At 41.3% G+C, this 13,403-nt stretch overlaps 1 protein-coding gene across 4 annotated transcripts in view; it reads left to right on the top strand.

Annotated features, from left to right (window-relative positions):
• The window catches only part of RICTOR (RPTOR independent companion of MTOR complex 2), a 193,025-nt gene that overhangs the window by 111,405 nt on the left and 68,217 nt on the right, over positions 1 to 13,403 (top strand). The window lies entirely within an intron of this gene.

Genomic DNA, 13,403 nt, shown 5'->3' with positions numbered 1-13,403 from the left:
CACCCTTTGGACCCCTAAAAGACATGTTATTTCCAAATGCAAAATACATTGATTCAGTAACAATATCAGAAAACCTTAAACCATTTCACTAACAATACAGATACACTACAAGTTTAAAACCAGTACAAAATCTCAAAGTTAGTTAACAGGCATGGTCTGTTCTAAGGCAAAAGTCTCTTCTGGCTCTGGACCTGTAAAGCTCAGAACAAATTATTTGCTACCACGATACAAAGGAGGAACTGTCAGGACCCAAGCAGTTTTCGAAAACCTGAAGGGCAAAGTCCGTTAGATTTCAAAAGTCTGAAAGTCATTTATCTTCAGGGCTTTAGAAAGCAGCAGTTCCACCTTCTCCTCAGCCCTACACAGAGGCCTCCCTCTCCCTGAATGCAACCTTGGGAGACATTGGGGAAACCACCTTTTCCTCAGCTCCACCCTCTCCAGGCATTGGGGCTGCACCCGTATCTCTGCCATCTCTGGGGCACATGCTCAACCCCTCCAGGTGGTCGCAGGAATGTGCTTCACCCTCTCCACGGCCTGAGGCAGCGTGACTTTTCCACTGCAATGAGGTGGAAGGCCCATCCTCTGCCTTTGGGGCAAACTCAGCCTCTCCATATGCTTGGGTGTGTCCACTCTCCTGGCCTAAGGCTTTTTGACTTCAGACCCCAGCCTCTGTGATTTTGCCTCTGAAGTTATTTTTCCTCCAATGTGTCCCTTCTCTGTCCCTCTCAGACCTGACTGGCAGTAGTTCTCTTTATACAGATCTGCAGCACTTTCATTGGCTTTCTATGCAGTAGCCTCAGATCGTGCCCATCAAACATAAGGAGTTTCTGCAAATCCTTCCTGAATTACTCCATGTCCAATCCTGGCTTTCTCTGAAATGGCTGGCTGGTTCTACCTGAGGTTAAATGCTCACGTGGGGTACTATTCTCTGAGATCTCCCTTTCTGGAAGCCCAGAACTTTCCAGAACTTCGATTTCTGGTGTCTTTCTACCCAAGTTCAGTTCTCAGCTTCTTTCTTTCCTTCACATTTCACTGTAAGCTGCGAGGAGGAACCAGGCTGCACTTTCCACACTTAATTTGAAAATCTCTTCTGCTAAATATCCAAATTCATTGCTTTTAAAATCTGCCTTTCAGCCAAAGCTACTAGTCAATTTTGCCAGATTATCTGCTATTTTAAAACAAGACTGCCTTCCTTCCAGTGTGCAATAACATGTGCCTCATCTGTGTTGATGGCCCTATCAGAAATATCTTTAGAGTCCACATTTCTACCAACAGTTTCTTCAAAACATTCTAGGCCTTCTCTGTCAAGTTTCTTGCAACTCTTCCAAAATCTTCCCCTTAACCATTTAAAAAGCCATTCCAACATGTTTGGCTTTTGCAAACTGCAGCAGCACCCTACTCCTCTGGTACCAAAATCTGTTTTAGTTTGCTAGCTCCCAGAATGCAATATATCAGAAACAGAATGGCTTTTAAAAGGGGGAATTTTATAAGTTGCTAGTTTATAGTTTTAATAGGCCAAGAAAATGTCCCAATTAAAACAAGTCTATAGAAATGTCCAATCTAAGGCATCCAGAGAAAGATACCTTGGTTCAAGAAGACCGATGACATTCAGCGTTTCTCTCTCAGCTGGAAGGGCACATGGCGAACATGGCAGCATCTGCTGGCTTTCTTGTGGCTCTACCAAAGGCACTCTCTCCAGAATGTTTCCTCTTTTAAAGGATTAATGGGTGGAGTCACAACTCCATGAAAGCTATCTGATCAAAAGTCACCACTCACAATTGGGTGGGTCACATCTCCATGGGAACAATCAAAATGTTCCCAGCCAGCAATACTGAATGAGGAGTAAAGGACATGGCTTTTCTGGCATCCACTACAGATTGAAACCAGCACATCTAGTAATGTGAAAAGTCTGTAGAACAGTCTGCTTTAGCCCCTCCAGACATCTTCTGAATTAAGGTATGCAAGACAGTAGTTCCTAAGCCAAAAATCTCATAAAAGCAAAGTGGAATTATGTCACAGTCTTCCAAGCATGGGAGACAAGGCCTCCTAGGAGAAAGGGCTTGTGCAAAAGTTGAAAAGCCTCTAGGGAGTAGAAAATTTGCATTGATTCCTTACAACTGTTCTTTTTCCTAGGGTTACTTGCTGATCAGTACACAGAAGCTGAGAATCAGGTTGGCCTTTGCTAGATTCACAGAAAACAAGAGTTTTTGGTAGTTGTATGGCTTTAAAGTGACAAAATTGGGTATTTCATAGCTGATCTTTTCATTACTTTCCAAAAGTTTGAAAGTCTACTGGATTGATAACCAAATATCCAAGTGTAAAACTTACAAAATATGCAGAAAAATTCCCACAGTTTGTCACTGCCAACAAGAAACATATTTGCTAAGTTTCTATTGAAAATATTGGAGTCTATACTTAAGGAACATAGATAAATGGAAGATATACTCAGTCTTATCAAAATTGCAATGTAGCCTTAGTTTAATTCAGTTTGGGGAAAATTCTTCCTGTCTATCAGATGAAAGGGTAAAACATTTCAAGTGGAAGATAAGATCATTTGGGCACTTTTTGAAAATACACATCTGATGTTCTATCAATTTTCAGTCATGGTAGAATCATATAAACTGAAAACCTAAAAGAAAAAAAAAATGAAAAAGATACAGACCTACAGGTGATCCAGATATTACAGTTAGAGGAAAAAAGACTTTAGAACAACAGTGATTAATTTTTTCAGGAAATGGATGTTCCAGAGTGCCATTCTTCCACAGAACCATTGAATAACTAACAAAAACTGACAGAGCCATCTTTCTCAGACCTTGGAAAACAGAGTAACTGAAGAAGAACTGGGTGAGTGCCAAATCAAGGAAATACAGCTTTAGGAAACAGTAGGAGATGTTCTTGGCACCACTGCCGGTCACTCCCCCATTCCCTGCTCTCCCATTATGGAGCTCAAATATAGAGGGGGCAGAGTAGCCCCTAAGAGCATACTGCATTGCTTGGCATGTCAGTGCCAATCTGTTCGGTGTCAGCATAAAAGACTGAACCTGAAAACTTGTCTGGCTTGCCCTCCTAGAACTTGCCCTGCGGGAAGCAGCAGCTGTGGACAATTAAATCATTGTAAGAAACAATTAAGTGAATGTGGTCTGGAACTGAGTATTACCTGTTTTAAGTTTTACAATAGAGTACTTGGAAGGAGAAGAAAGACTTTTGATTTCCTCTCAACAGGGGAATTCCTAAGACCACAAATAGGCAAAAGTCCAGGACAAGATTGAGGTTAAGGAAAAAAAAACAGAAAGGGTTATGTACTTCACTTTCACCTCAGGATGATCTTCTTAAGAGGAGAGCTGAACTCAGAAGGAAAGCACCAGCCAACGTAGAACCAAATTGCAAAGCTAGTGAAAGATTTTTTTTGCTTTGGCGTGTTTGTCATATCTCTGTCATATCACTAGCTGGACACAAACTGAAGGAACAGGTTAGAAACTAAATCCCAGGGTAAACATTTCAAAATATTAAAATATACAGAATGCAACAAGGAAATAGGAAATAATGGTCCCTCCAGAGGAACAAGATAAAAATACAGAAACCACCTGTGAAGAAGACCAGATTTTGGAAATACTGAATAGACTTTTAAGAAAAGATTCTCTGTGTGCTCAAGGAGATAAAGGAAAACGCAGAGAAATAAGTAAAGAACAGCAGTGAAACAATGACTAAACAATATAAGCATCACAATAAAGGGATAGAAATTTTTAAAAGAAACCAAACAGTCATGCTAGAGTTGAAGACCATCATAACTGAAATGAAAAATTCCCCAGAGCATTTCAGCATAGATTAGAGTGGGTAAAGAGAATTATTGAACTTGAAGACAAAGCAATTTTAGTGATTCAGACTGAGGAACACAAAGAAAAAAGAATGAAAAAGATGATCAGAACTTAAGAGACCTGTGGTATACCATCAAGTGTATCCATATATGCATAAAAGGAGACCAGAAGGAGAAGAAAGAGAAAGGACCAGGAGTAATAGTCAAAGAAATAATGTCAGAAAGCTTTCCAGATTTAACAAAAAACATAAATATGCACATTCAAGAAGTCCAGCAAACCCCAAATCAGATACACTTGGTGAGAAATTCACCCTGCTACATAGTAGTCAAGCCAATAAATGCAAAGGACAGGAAGAGAGTTATAGAAGCTGCAAGAAAAAGGCATCCTGTTATGTCCAAGGGAGTTCCAAGATGATTGAGAGCTGATTTCTTAACAGAAACCTTGGAGATAAGAAGCCTGTGAGATGAAAGAAAGTCCTGAAAGAAAACAGTGGCCAGTAAAGAATTTTATATCTGGCCAAGACTGCCTTTGAAAAATGAGGGTTAGATTATGTATTGGTTAGGGTTCTCTAGAGAAACAGAATCAGCAGGGAACACTTGCAAATATAAAATTTATAAGTGTCTCACGTGACCGTAGGAACGCAGAGTCCAAAATCCACAGGGCAGGCTGCGAAGCCAACGACTCCGACGGATGGCCTGGATGAACTCCACAGGAGAGGCTCACCAGCCAAAGCAGGAATGGATCTCGTCTCCTCTGAATCCTCCTTAAAAGGCTTCCCATGATTAGATTTAGCATCACTAATTGCAGAAGACACTCCCCTTTGGCTGATTACAAATGGAATCAGCTGTGGATGTAGTTGATGTGATCATGACCTAATCCTATGAAATGCCCTCATTGCAACAGACAGGCCAGTGCTTGCCCAATCAGATAAACAGGTACCACAACTTGTCCAAGTTGACACCTGTCCCTAACCATGACAGTCCACCCCTTGTCAACTTGGCACCTATATATATATATATATATATCATATATATATATATCACCTTAGACCATACTTAATTTCCAAATGACAACAAATAAGCACACTTTTTTTTTTTTTTTTTTTTTACCTGACAATACTCAACTGTCCTGCATATAACTGGAAACACATTAAATCTCTCCAGAATAGGGTGCAACTCTTTGGGCAACATTCATTCTTAAACTTGATATCTTACAACTTAAATAGTATCACATGAACAAAACAGCATTATAGTCCTTGTTTCTGTAACTGATCACATGGTCGAAGTTCATATTTATCACTACCTTTTTCCACTATCCATTCCATGTTCCCTTTCCCCTCAGCAAGCACTTTAGCTGGCCGTGTTTCTTTGCCTGGTGGGGTGACCCAAACCTTCATTCCTGAAGTTTCAGAGCCATTAGTAGTCCTGCCTGGATTGTATTGTTGCAGTTTTCCATTGATTTTAACCACGGGGCATGGTAGTACTAATAGACACCCCAGGGGATCGCCTATATTCCAAGAAAACTCTTCTTTACCTCCATTATGTAGTTGCAGTCCTACTTCCTTCTGATAGTCAGGGTCAATTACCCCAGACAATAATGTAATCCCCTTCTTGGCGTGTTGATCCAGAGGCATAAGTAGCCCATAGTGACCAGGTGGCAATCTTAACTTCCAGTTCAGTGGTATCACTGTTGTTTCTCCTGGAGGAAGCACACCCCTTTTTGGAACTAAAACCTGTAGACCAGCAGAACTCAGGGTAACAGGGACAGGAAGCAAAAATTTTCCTAATGGATCACTAGGGGTAATAGTGAGTGGCACCACACCCATTTCAACCCCTTGGTTCCTGGACCCATGGATCCTGGCTATGGGAGAAACAGCACCATACAGCAGACGCTGATTCAGAGTATACACAGCTTCCTGGAAAGCGTTACCCCAGCCTTTCAAGTTTTTGCCACCTAGTTGGCACCGTAATTGAGTTTTCAAAAGGCCATTCCACCATTCTATCAATCCAGCTGCTTCTGGATGATGGGGAACATGGTAAGACCAGAGAATTCCATGAGCATGTGCCCATTCCCGCACTTCATTTGCTGTGAAGTGTATTTCTTGATCCGAAGCAATACTATGTGGAATACCATGACGATGGATAAGGCATTCTGTAAGCCCACGGATGGTAGTTTTGGCAGAAGCATTACATGCAGGGAAAGCAAACCCATATCCAGAGTATGTGTCTATTCCAGTTAGAACAAATCGCTGCCCCTTCCATGAAGGGAGTGGTCCAATGTAATCAACCTGCCACCATGTAGCTGGCTGATCACCTCGGGGAATGGTGCCATATCGGGGGCTGAGTGTGGGTCTCTGCTGCTGGCAGATAGGGCACTCAGCAATGACTGTAGCCAGGTCAGTCTTGGTGAGTGGAAGTCCATGTTGCTAAGCCCATGCATAACCTCCATCCCTACCACCATGACCACTTTGTTCATGAGCCCATTAGGCAATGACAGGAGTTGCTGGGGAAAGAGGCTGACTGGTATCCACAGAACGGGTCATGTTATCCACTTTATTATTAAAATCTTCCTCTGCTGAAGTCACCCTCTGGTGTGCATTCACATGGGACACAAATATCTTCATGTTTTTAGCCCACTCAGAAAGGTCTATCCACATACTTCTTCCCCAGACCTCTTTGTCACCAATTTTCCAATTATGGTCTTTCCAAGTCCCTGACCATCCAGCCAAACCATTAGCAACAGCCCATGAGTCAGTATACAAACACACCTCTGGCCAGTTTTCCTTCCAAGCAAAATGAACAACCAGGTTCACTGCTCGAAATTCTGCCCACTGGGAGGATTTCCCCTCACCACTGTCCTTCAAGGACACCCCAGAAAGGGGTTGTAATGCTGCAGCTGTCCACTTTCGGGTGGTACCTGCATATCGTGCTGAACCATCTGTAAACCAGGCCCGAGTTTTCTCTTCCTCAGTCAATTCACTGTAAGGAACTCCCCAAGAGCCCATAGCTCTGGTCTGGGAAAGAGAAGGTAATGTGGCAGCAGGAGTGGAAAGCATGGGCATTTGTGCCACTTCTTCATGTAACTTACTTGTGCCTTCAGGACCTGCTCTGGCTCTATCTCGTATACACCATTTCCATTTTACAATAGAGTGCTGCTGTGCACACCCAACTTTATGGCTTGGTGGGTCAGACAACACCCAACTCATGATAGGCAACTCAAGTCTCATGGTAACCTGGTGGCCCATGGTTAAGCATTCAGTCTCTACTAAGGCCCAGTAGCAGGCCAACAGCTGTTTCTCAAAAGGAGAGTAGTTATCTGCAGCAGATGGTAAGGCTTTGCTCCAAAATCCTAAGGGTCTGCATTGTGATTCTCTTATAGGGGCCTGCCAAAGGCTCCAGACAGCATCTCTATTTGCCACTGACACTTCCAGCACCATTGTATCTGCTGGATCATACGGCCCAAGTGGCAGAGCAGCTTGTACAGCAGCCTGGACCTGTCGCAGAGCCTCCTCTTGTTCAGGTCCCCACTCAAAATTAGCAGCTCTTCTGGTCACTCGATAAATGGGCCGGAGTAGCACACCCAAATGAGGAATATGTTGTCGCCAAAATCCAAAAAGACCAACTAGGCGTTGTGCCTCTTTGTTGGTTGTGGGAGGGGCCAGATGCAGCAATTTATCCTTCACCTTAGAAGGGATATTTCGACATGCCCCACACCACTGGACACCTAGAAATTTTACTGAGGTGGAAGGCCCCTGTATTTTTGTTGGATTTATCTCCCATCCTCTGACACGCAAATGCCTTACCAGTAAATCTAGAGTAGTTGCTACTTCTTGCTCACTAGGTCCAATCAATATGATATCATCAATATAATGGACCAGTGTGATGTCTTGTGGGAGGGAGAAATGACCAAGTTCCCTGCAGACAAGATTATGACATAGGGCTGGAGAGTTGATATGCCCCTGAGGTAGGACAGTGAAAGTATATTGCTGACCTTGCCAGCTGAAAGCAAACTGTTTCTGGTGGTCCTTACTAATAGCTATTGAGAAAAAAGCATTTGCCAGATCAATAGCTGCATACCAGGTACCAGAGGTTGTATTGATTTGCTCAAGCAATGATACTACATCTGGAACAGCAGCTGCAATTGGAGTTACCACCTGGTTGAGTTTATGATAATCCACTGTCATTCTCCAAGACCCATCTGTTTTCTGCACAGGCCAAATAGGAGAGTTGAACGGGGATGTGGTGGGAATCACCACCCCTGCATCTTTCAAGTCCTTAAGAGTGGCAGTAATCTCTGCAATTCCTCCAGTAATACGGTATTGCTTCTGATTTACTATTTTGCTTGGTAGGGGCAGTTCTAGTGGCTTCCACTTGGCCTTTCCCGCCATAATAGCCCTCACTGCATGAGTTAGAGAAAAAACGTGGGGATTCTGCCAGTTGCTCAGTATGTCTATGCCAATTATACATTCCGGAACTGGGGAAATAACTACAGGATGGGTCCGGGGGCCCACTGGACCCACTGTGAGACGGACCTGAGCTAAAACTCCATTGATCACCTGGCCTCCATAAGCCCCCACTCTGACTGGTGGTCCAGAGTGACGTTTTGGGTCCCTTGGAATTAATGTCACTTCTGAACCAGTGTCTAATAATCCCCGAAATATCTGATCATTTCCTTTTCCCCAATGCACAGTTACCCTGGTAAAAGGCTGTTGATCTCTTTGGGGAAGACTTAGAGGAAGATTAACAGTATAAATTTGTGGCAGTATAACAGGTTTCTCCCCCATAGGGACTTGGCCTCCCCTTCATTCAAGGGGCTCAGGGTCTGTAAACTGTTTCAAGTCTGGAAATTGATTAAGGGGCCGTGACTCTTGTGTTTTTGTGATTCGGGTTAAACTTCTGTTCCCTTGACCTAGAACTCTTGTTTATACAGCTCCAACATGAATTTAGTAGACTGCCCTTCCATTGTATTTCTAGGCACCCCATGATTTACTAGCCAATGCCACAAATCTCTGCGTGTCATATAATTTTGATGCCTCCTTTGAGTTAGTTGTCTATTATAATAGCCGCGTCTACCCTATTTTTGGTGATTAAGTGCTGCCACCTGGCTTCTGCCAACTCGGGATCCTGTCATCCCCATTGTGTTTAAGGATTCCAGCTCAGTGACAGCAGTTCCTACAGTAATATCTGACCTACAGAGAAGTGCAACAACAGAGCTCTTGAAGGATGATGGTGCTAGTCTCACAAACTTATTTCTCACTGTTCTGGTAAAAGGTGCATCCTCTGGACATTCCTGGGGTGTAAGAGCAGGCTTTGCATGATAAATCTACTCTTTAACATTCCAATCTCTCTAAGCCTCTGGATCCCCTCATCTACATTATACCAGGGCAGTTCTGGCATTTCAACCTCAGGTAATGTTGGCCACCTTTTGATCCATGTTTCAACCAACCACCCAAACAAGCTGTTAACACCTTTTCTAACCGCTCGAGCTATAACATTGAATGCAGAATCTCTGCTTAGTGGGCCCATATCAATAAATTCAGCCTGATCCAGCCTTATATTCCTCCCACCATTATCTCACACTCTTAAAATCCATTGCCACACATATTCCCCTGATTTCTGTCTATATAAATTGGAAAACTCACACAGTTCTTTTGGAGTATAACGTACCTCCTCATGTGTGATACTTTGTACCTCACCTTTAGGGGCCTGTTGGGACTTTAGTCTAGTTATAGGTCTAGAAGAAATGAGGGGTGGTGGGGGTGGGTCATGAAAAGAATTAGAAATATCTTCCAAGCCATTGGCTTCAGGGCCTTCATTTGCAGTTTCATCTGGTGAAACAGGATTGATAACTCTAGGGCTAATCCCTTCAGGAGGAGGTTGGGTGGCCAATTCCTCAAGGCAGGCTGGAGGTGGGGCGGCTATGTCCTCAGGGCAGACTATTACAGGGTTATCTAGAGAAGGCTCAGCATGGCCTAGGGTTTCAACCTCACCCCCAACATCATTATCAATCCATATGTCACCATCCCATTTTTCAGGGTCCCACTCCTTTCCAATCAATGCCCTCACTTTAACGGCAGACACCGTGCAAGACTGAGATTTCAGTTTACGTTGTAAAGTTGCTACTCTAACAATAAGATTTTGAGTCTGATTTCAGAGATCTCAAGTCTATGGCTACAGGAAACAAGATTTTCCTTCAGGATACACAGAAACGTCTACATCTTTCAGACGGCGCTTAAGCTTCTCATTTGAAGCCTTAAGCCCAAGCCTTTCACCCCTTAATGTAGACAGTGTATCTAACAACAACCAACCAACATCACTATAACTCTTTTTTCTACAAAACTCTGTAAAGGTGTCAAAAACATTATCCCCCAGAGTCTGGCTTTGTACAAGCAAAGCATTAGGAGAATTGAATGATGATATTTTGACTATCTCCTTTGCCAATTCACTCCATGGATTGGGATTGTCATTTTGATTACGGGAATCAGAGTCCTTAGTGTCTCTGAGTCCAGTCAGAGTAGAAAACCATTCATAAAAACCCATTTTTAAGATTCTGTTTCTTAAGAACCACTCCTGGTACCAAGATGTATTAGTTAGGGTTCTCTAGAGAAACAGAATCAACAGGAAACACTTACAAATATAAAATTTATAAAAGTGTCAATCGTGACCGTAGGAACGCAGAGTCCAAAATCCACAGGGCAGGCTGCGAAGCCGACGACTCCGACGGATGGCCTGGATGAACTCCACAGGAGAGGCTCACCAGCCAAAGCAGGAATGGAACTCGTCTCCTCTGAGTCCTCCTTAAAAGGCTTCCCATGATTAGATTTAGCATCACTAATTGCAGAAGACACTCCCCTTTGGCTGATTACAAATGGAATCAGCTGTGGATGTAGTTGATGTGATCATGACCTAATCCTATGAAATGTCCTCATTGCAACAGACAGGCCAGTGCTTGCCCAATCAGATAAACAGGTACCACAACTTGGCCAAGTTGATACCTGTCCCTAACCATGACAGATTAAGACATTCCCATATAAACCAAAGCTGAGGGAGTTCATCACCACTAGACCTTCCCTACAAGCAATACTAAATGAAAGGAAAGGACACTAGTGGATTGGTATAGCATAAGGAATTAAAGACTGCTATTAAAGGTAATTATTTGGGTAATTATAAGTGTCAATAAGTACTATTGTATTTTTTGGTATGTATTCAATTCCACTTTTTATTCCTTACACTTCCTAAGATACAAATTCATAGAAAGTAATGATTTTGGACATACAATGTATAAGATATAATTTGAGTCAACTACAACAAAAACATGGGAGAGTGAAGGGGATAGAAAGAGTGTATGTGTATGCTACTGAAATTACATTGGTATCAAATCAAACATTATTGTGACAGATTTAGGATGTTAAATTTAAACTACATGGTAACCTCAAAGAAAATATCTGGAAAATGTATAAAAGAAGAAGTGAGAAGGGACTGAAAGTGGTATGCTATAAAAATATGAAGTAAATATGAATGTAGGCATTGCTGAAAGAATTGAGGTATATAAAAAGTATAAGACTTATAAAAATTGCAAAATGAAAGCAGAAAATCCTACATTATCAGTAGTTAATGTTAAATGTAAATAGATTAAATTCTCCAGTCAGTAGGCAGAGATTGAGAGAATGGATAAAAAGGCATGACCCAACTGTATTTTGTTTACAAGAGGGTCACTTTAAATTCCAAGACACCAGTAGTTTAAAATGGAAAGGATGGGAAAAAAATATGCTATGCACATAGTAACCAGAGATAGGTGAGCTGGCTATTCTAATAATATCACATAAAATAGACTTTAGTCAAAATTAGTTAAAGAGGTGAAGAAGCTCCCTCTCTACTGATCAAGCGTTTAATTCAATAGAACAAAAAGACATAATTATATTTGTACCTAACAGTAGAGCCCCAAAATATGTGAAGAAAATATTGACAGATTTGAAGGGAGAAATAGACTTTTCTACTTTAACAGTAGGAGACTTCAATACACTGCTTTCAATAATGGATAAAACATCTAGACAGAATAGCAGTTAGAAAGTAGAAGACTTGAACTATGCTATAAACCATCTGGAACTAAGAGACTATAAACTGTGAAGAAGACTTCACTCAGCAGCAGAATACACATTCATCACTTGTGCACATGAGTCAGTCTCCAAGATCAATAATATGTTAGTCATAAAACAAGTCTCAGTAAATTTTAAGATGTTGAAATCATGCAATGTATCTTCATACAATGTATAATTATAAATATACTATGATCTCTCACTTGTAACAAAGGATGGATACTAATGCCAAATGTTGATAAAATGGAAAATTGCATGTGTGAATGGTGGTATATGGTGACATTCTGTTTTCTGCAGATATTTTTGTAAACCTACAATTTCTTTAATAAAATAAAAAAAAGAAAAGACCTGAGAGAATTAAAAAAAAAAAACACCCTTTTCTTTTTTGGATTGCTTGCTTTTATGTCATCAGGACACTAAAGTAGCCAAGACTAGGCCTTGTGAGAAGGAACTGAGCCTTTTTCCTAATAACCAGCATCTTGTAAGTGAACCGTCTTGGAAACAGATCTTCTAGCTCCTTAAGATGGTTGTAGCCATGGTTGATATTTTGGCTAACCTCATGTGATACCCTGAGCCATGGCCATACAGAAAGCAAGTAGCACTAAGCAGTGAAGTTTATTGAAAGATTAGTGCATGCCAGAGGAATTAGTTAGATATGCTCAAGATAGAGATGTGCCCCGAGTGGTGTGGGTTTTGCTTATTTTATAGGAAGGTTTTGCTAGTAGTGTTTTTCCGTTTCAACTTTTGACCACCAGGTATTTTCTTTTTTTCTATGAAAGATAACTGACAGTGCTTGTGGCCTCCTGTTACGTACTAAAAGTTTGTTCCAGGTGCATAGTTTAACAATCTTTATGACCCCAGACTTTCTGTTTTTACCTGAGTTTGTTTTGGGCCCATGATTTTATGAGTTTTATGGCTCTGGGGCTTAGGGAAAGTTTTTGTTTTAAGGGATGTGTAGTTGTACACTGACTTCTTCAGAGCTGGATAGGAAACCAGGGACCACAGCCTCAGTGTCCTATTCTATACTGCTTCAAGATGATAAATGTTTATTGTTTAAAAAGAGGGAGAGAGAGAGAGACAGAGGCAAACACAAGAAAGAAGAACTCAAGGAAGTCATAGAAAAAAAATTAAGAGACAGGAAAATATGGAGAGCAATACAAAAAGGTAAGTATAAAAGAATACTGACTGTTAGAAGCAATAATAGTAATTTCTTATGTACTTTAGATTATGTTTATAATATATTAGGCAATAGGTGATATAGTAGGCAAGGAGGGAAGGATTAGAGATATAGTGGTTCTACAATTCTAAAAGAGAGTGAATTTAACTAGATTGCTGAGTACAAGAACAAAATACAAAAATAAACTAGACTGCTTTATAGCTGCAGTAAAAAGGAGAATGAAATTTTTAAAATAAAACCATTTAAATAGTGTTCAAAATCAAGCAAGCTTGTTCATATTGTAAGTCAGGATAGTGGCTGCCTTGGGTTAATTATG

This window comes from Tamandua tetradactyla, chromosome 9 (assembly GCF_023851605.1).
Source record: "Tamandua tetradactyla isolate mTamTet1 chromosome 9, mTamTet1.pri, whole genome shotgun sequence".
NCBI classification, from domain to species: domain Eukaryota; kingdom Metazoa; phylum Chordata; class Mammalia; order Pilosa; family Myrmecophagidae; genus Tamandua; species Tamandua tetradactyla.
The sequence above is the reverse complement of the archived record's forward strand: the minus strand, read 5'-3'. Positions and strand labels throughout refer to the sequence as shown.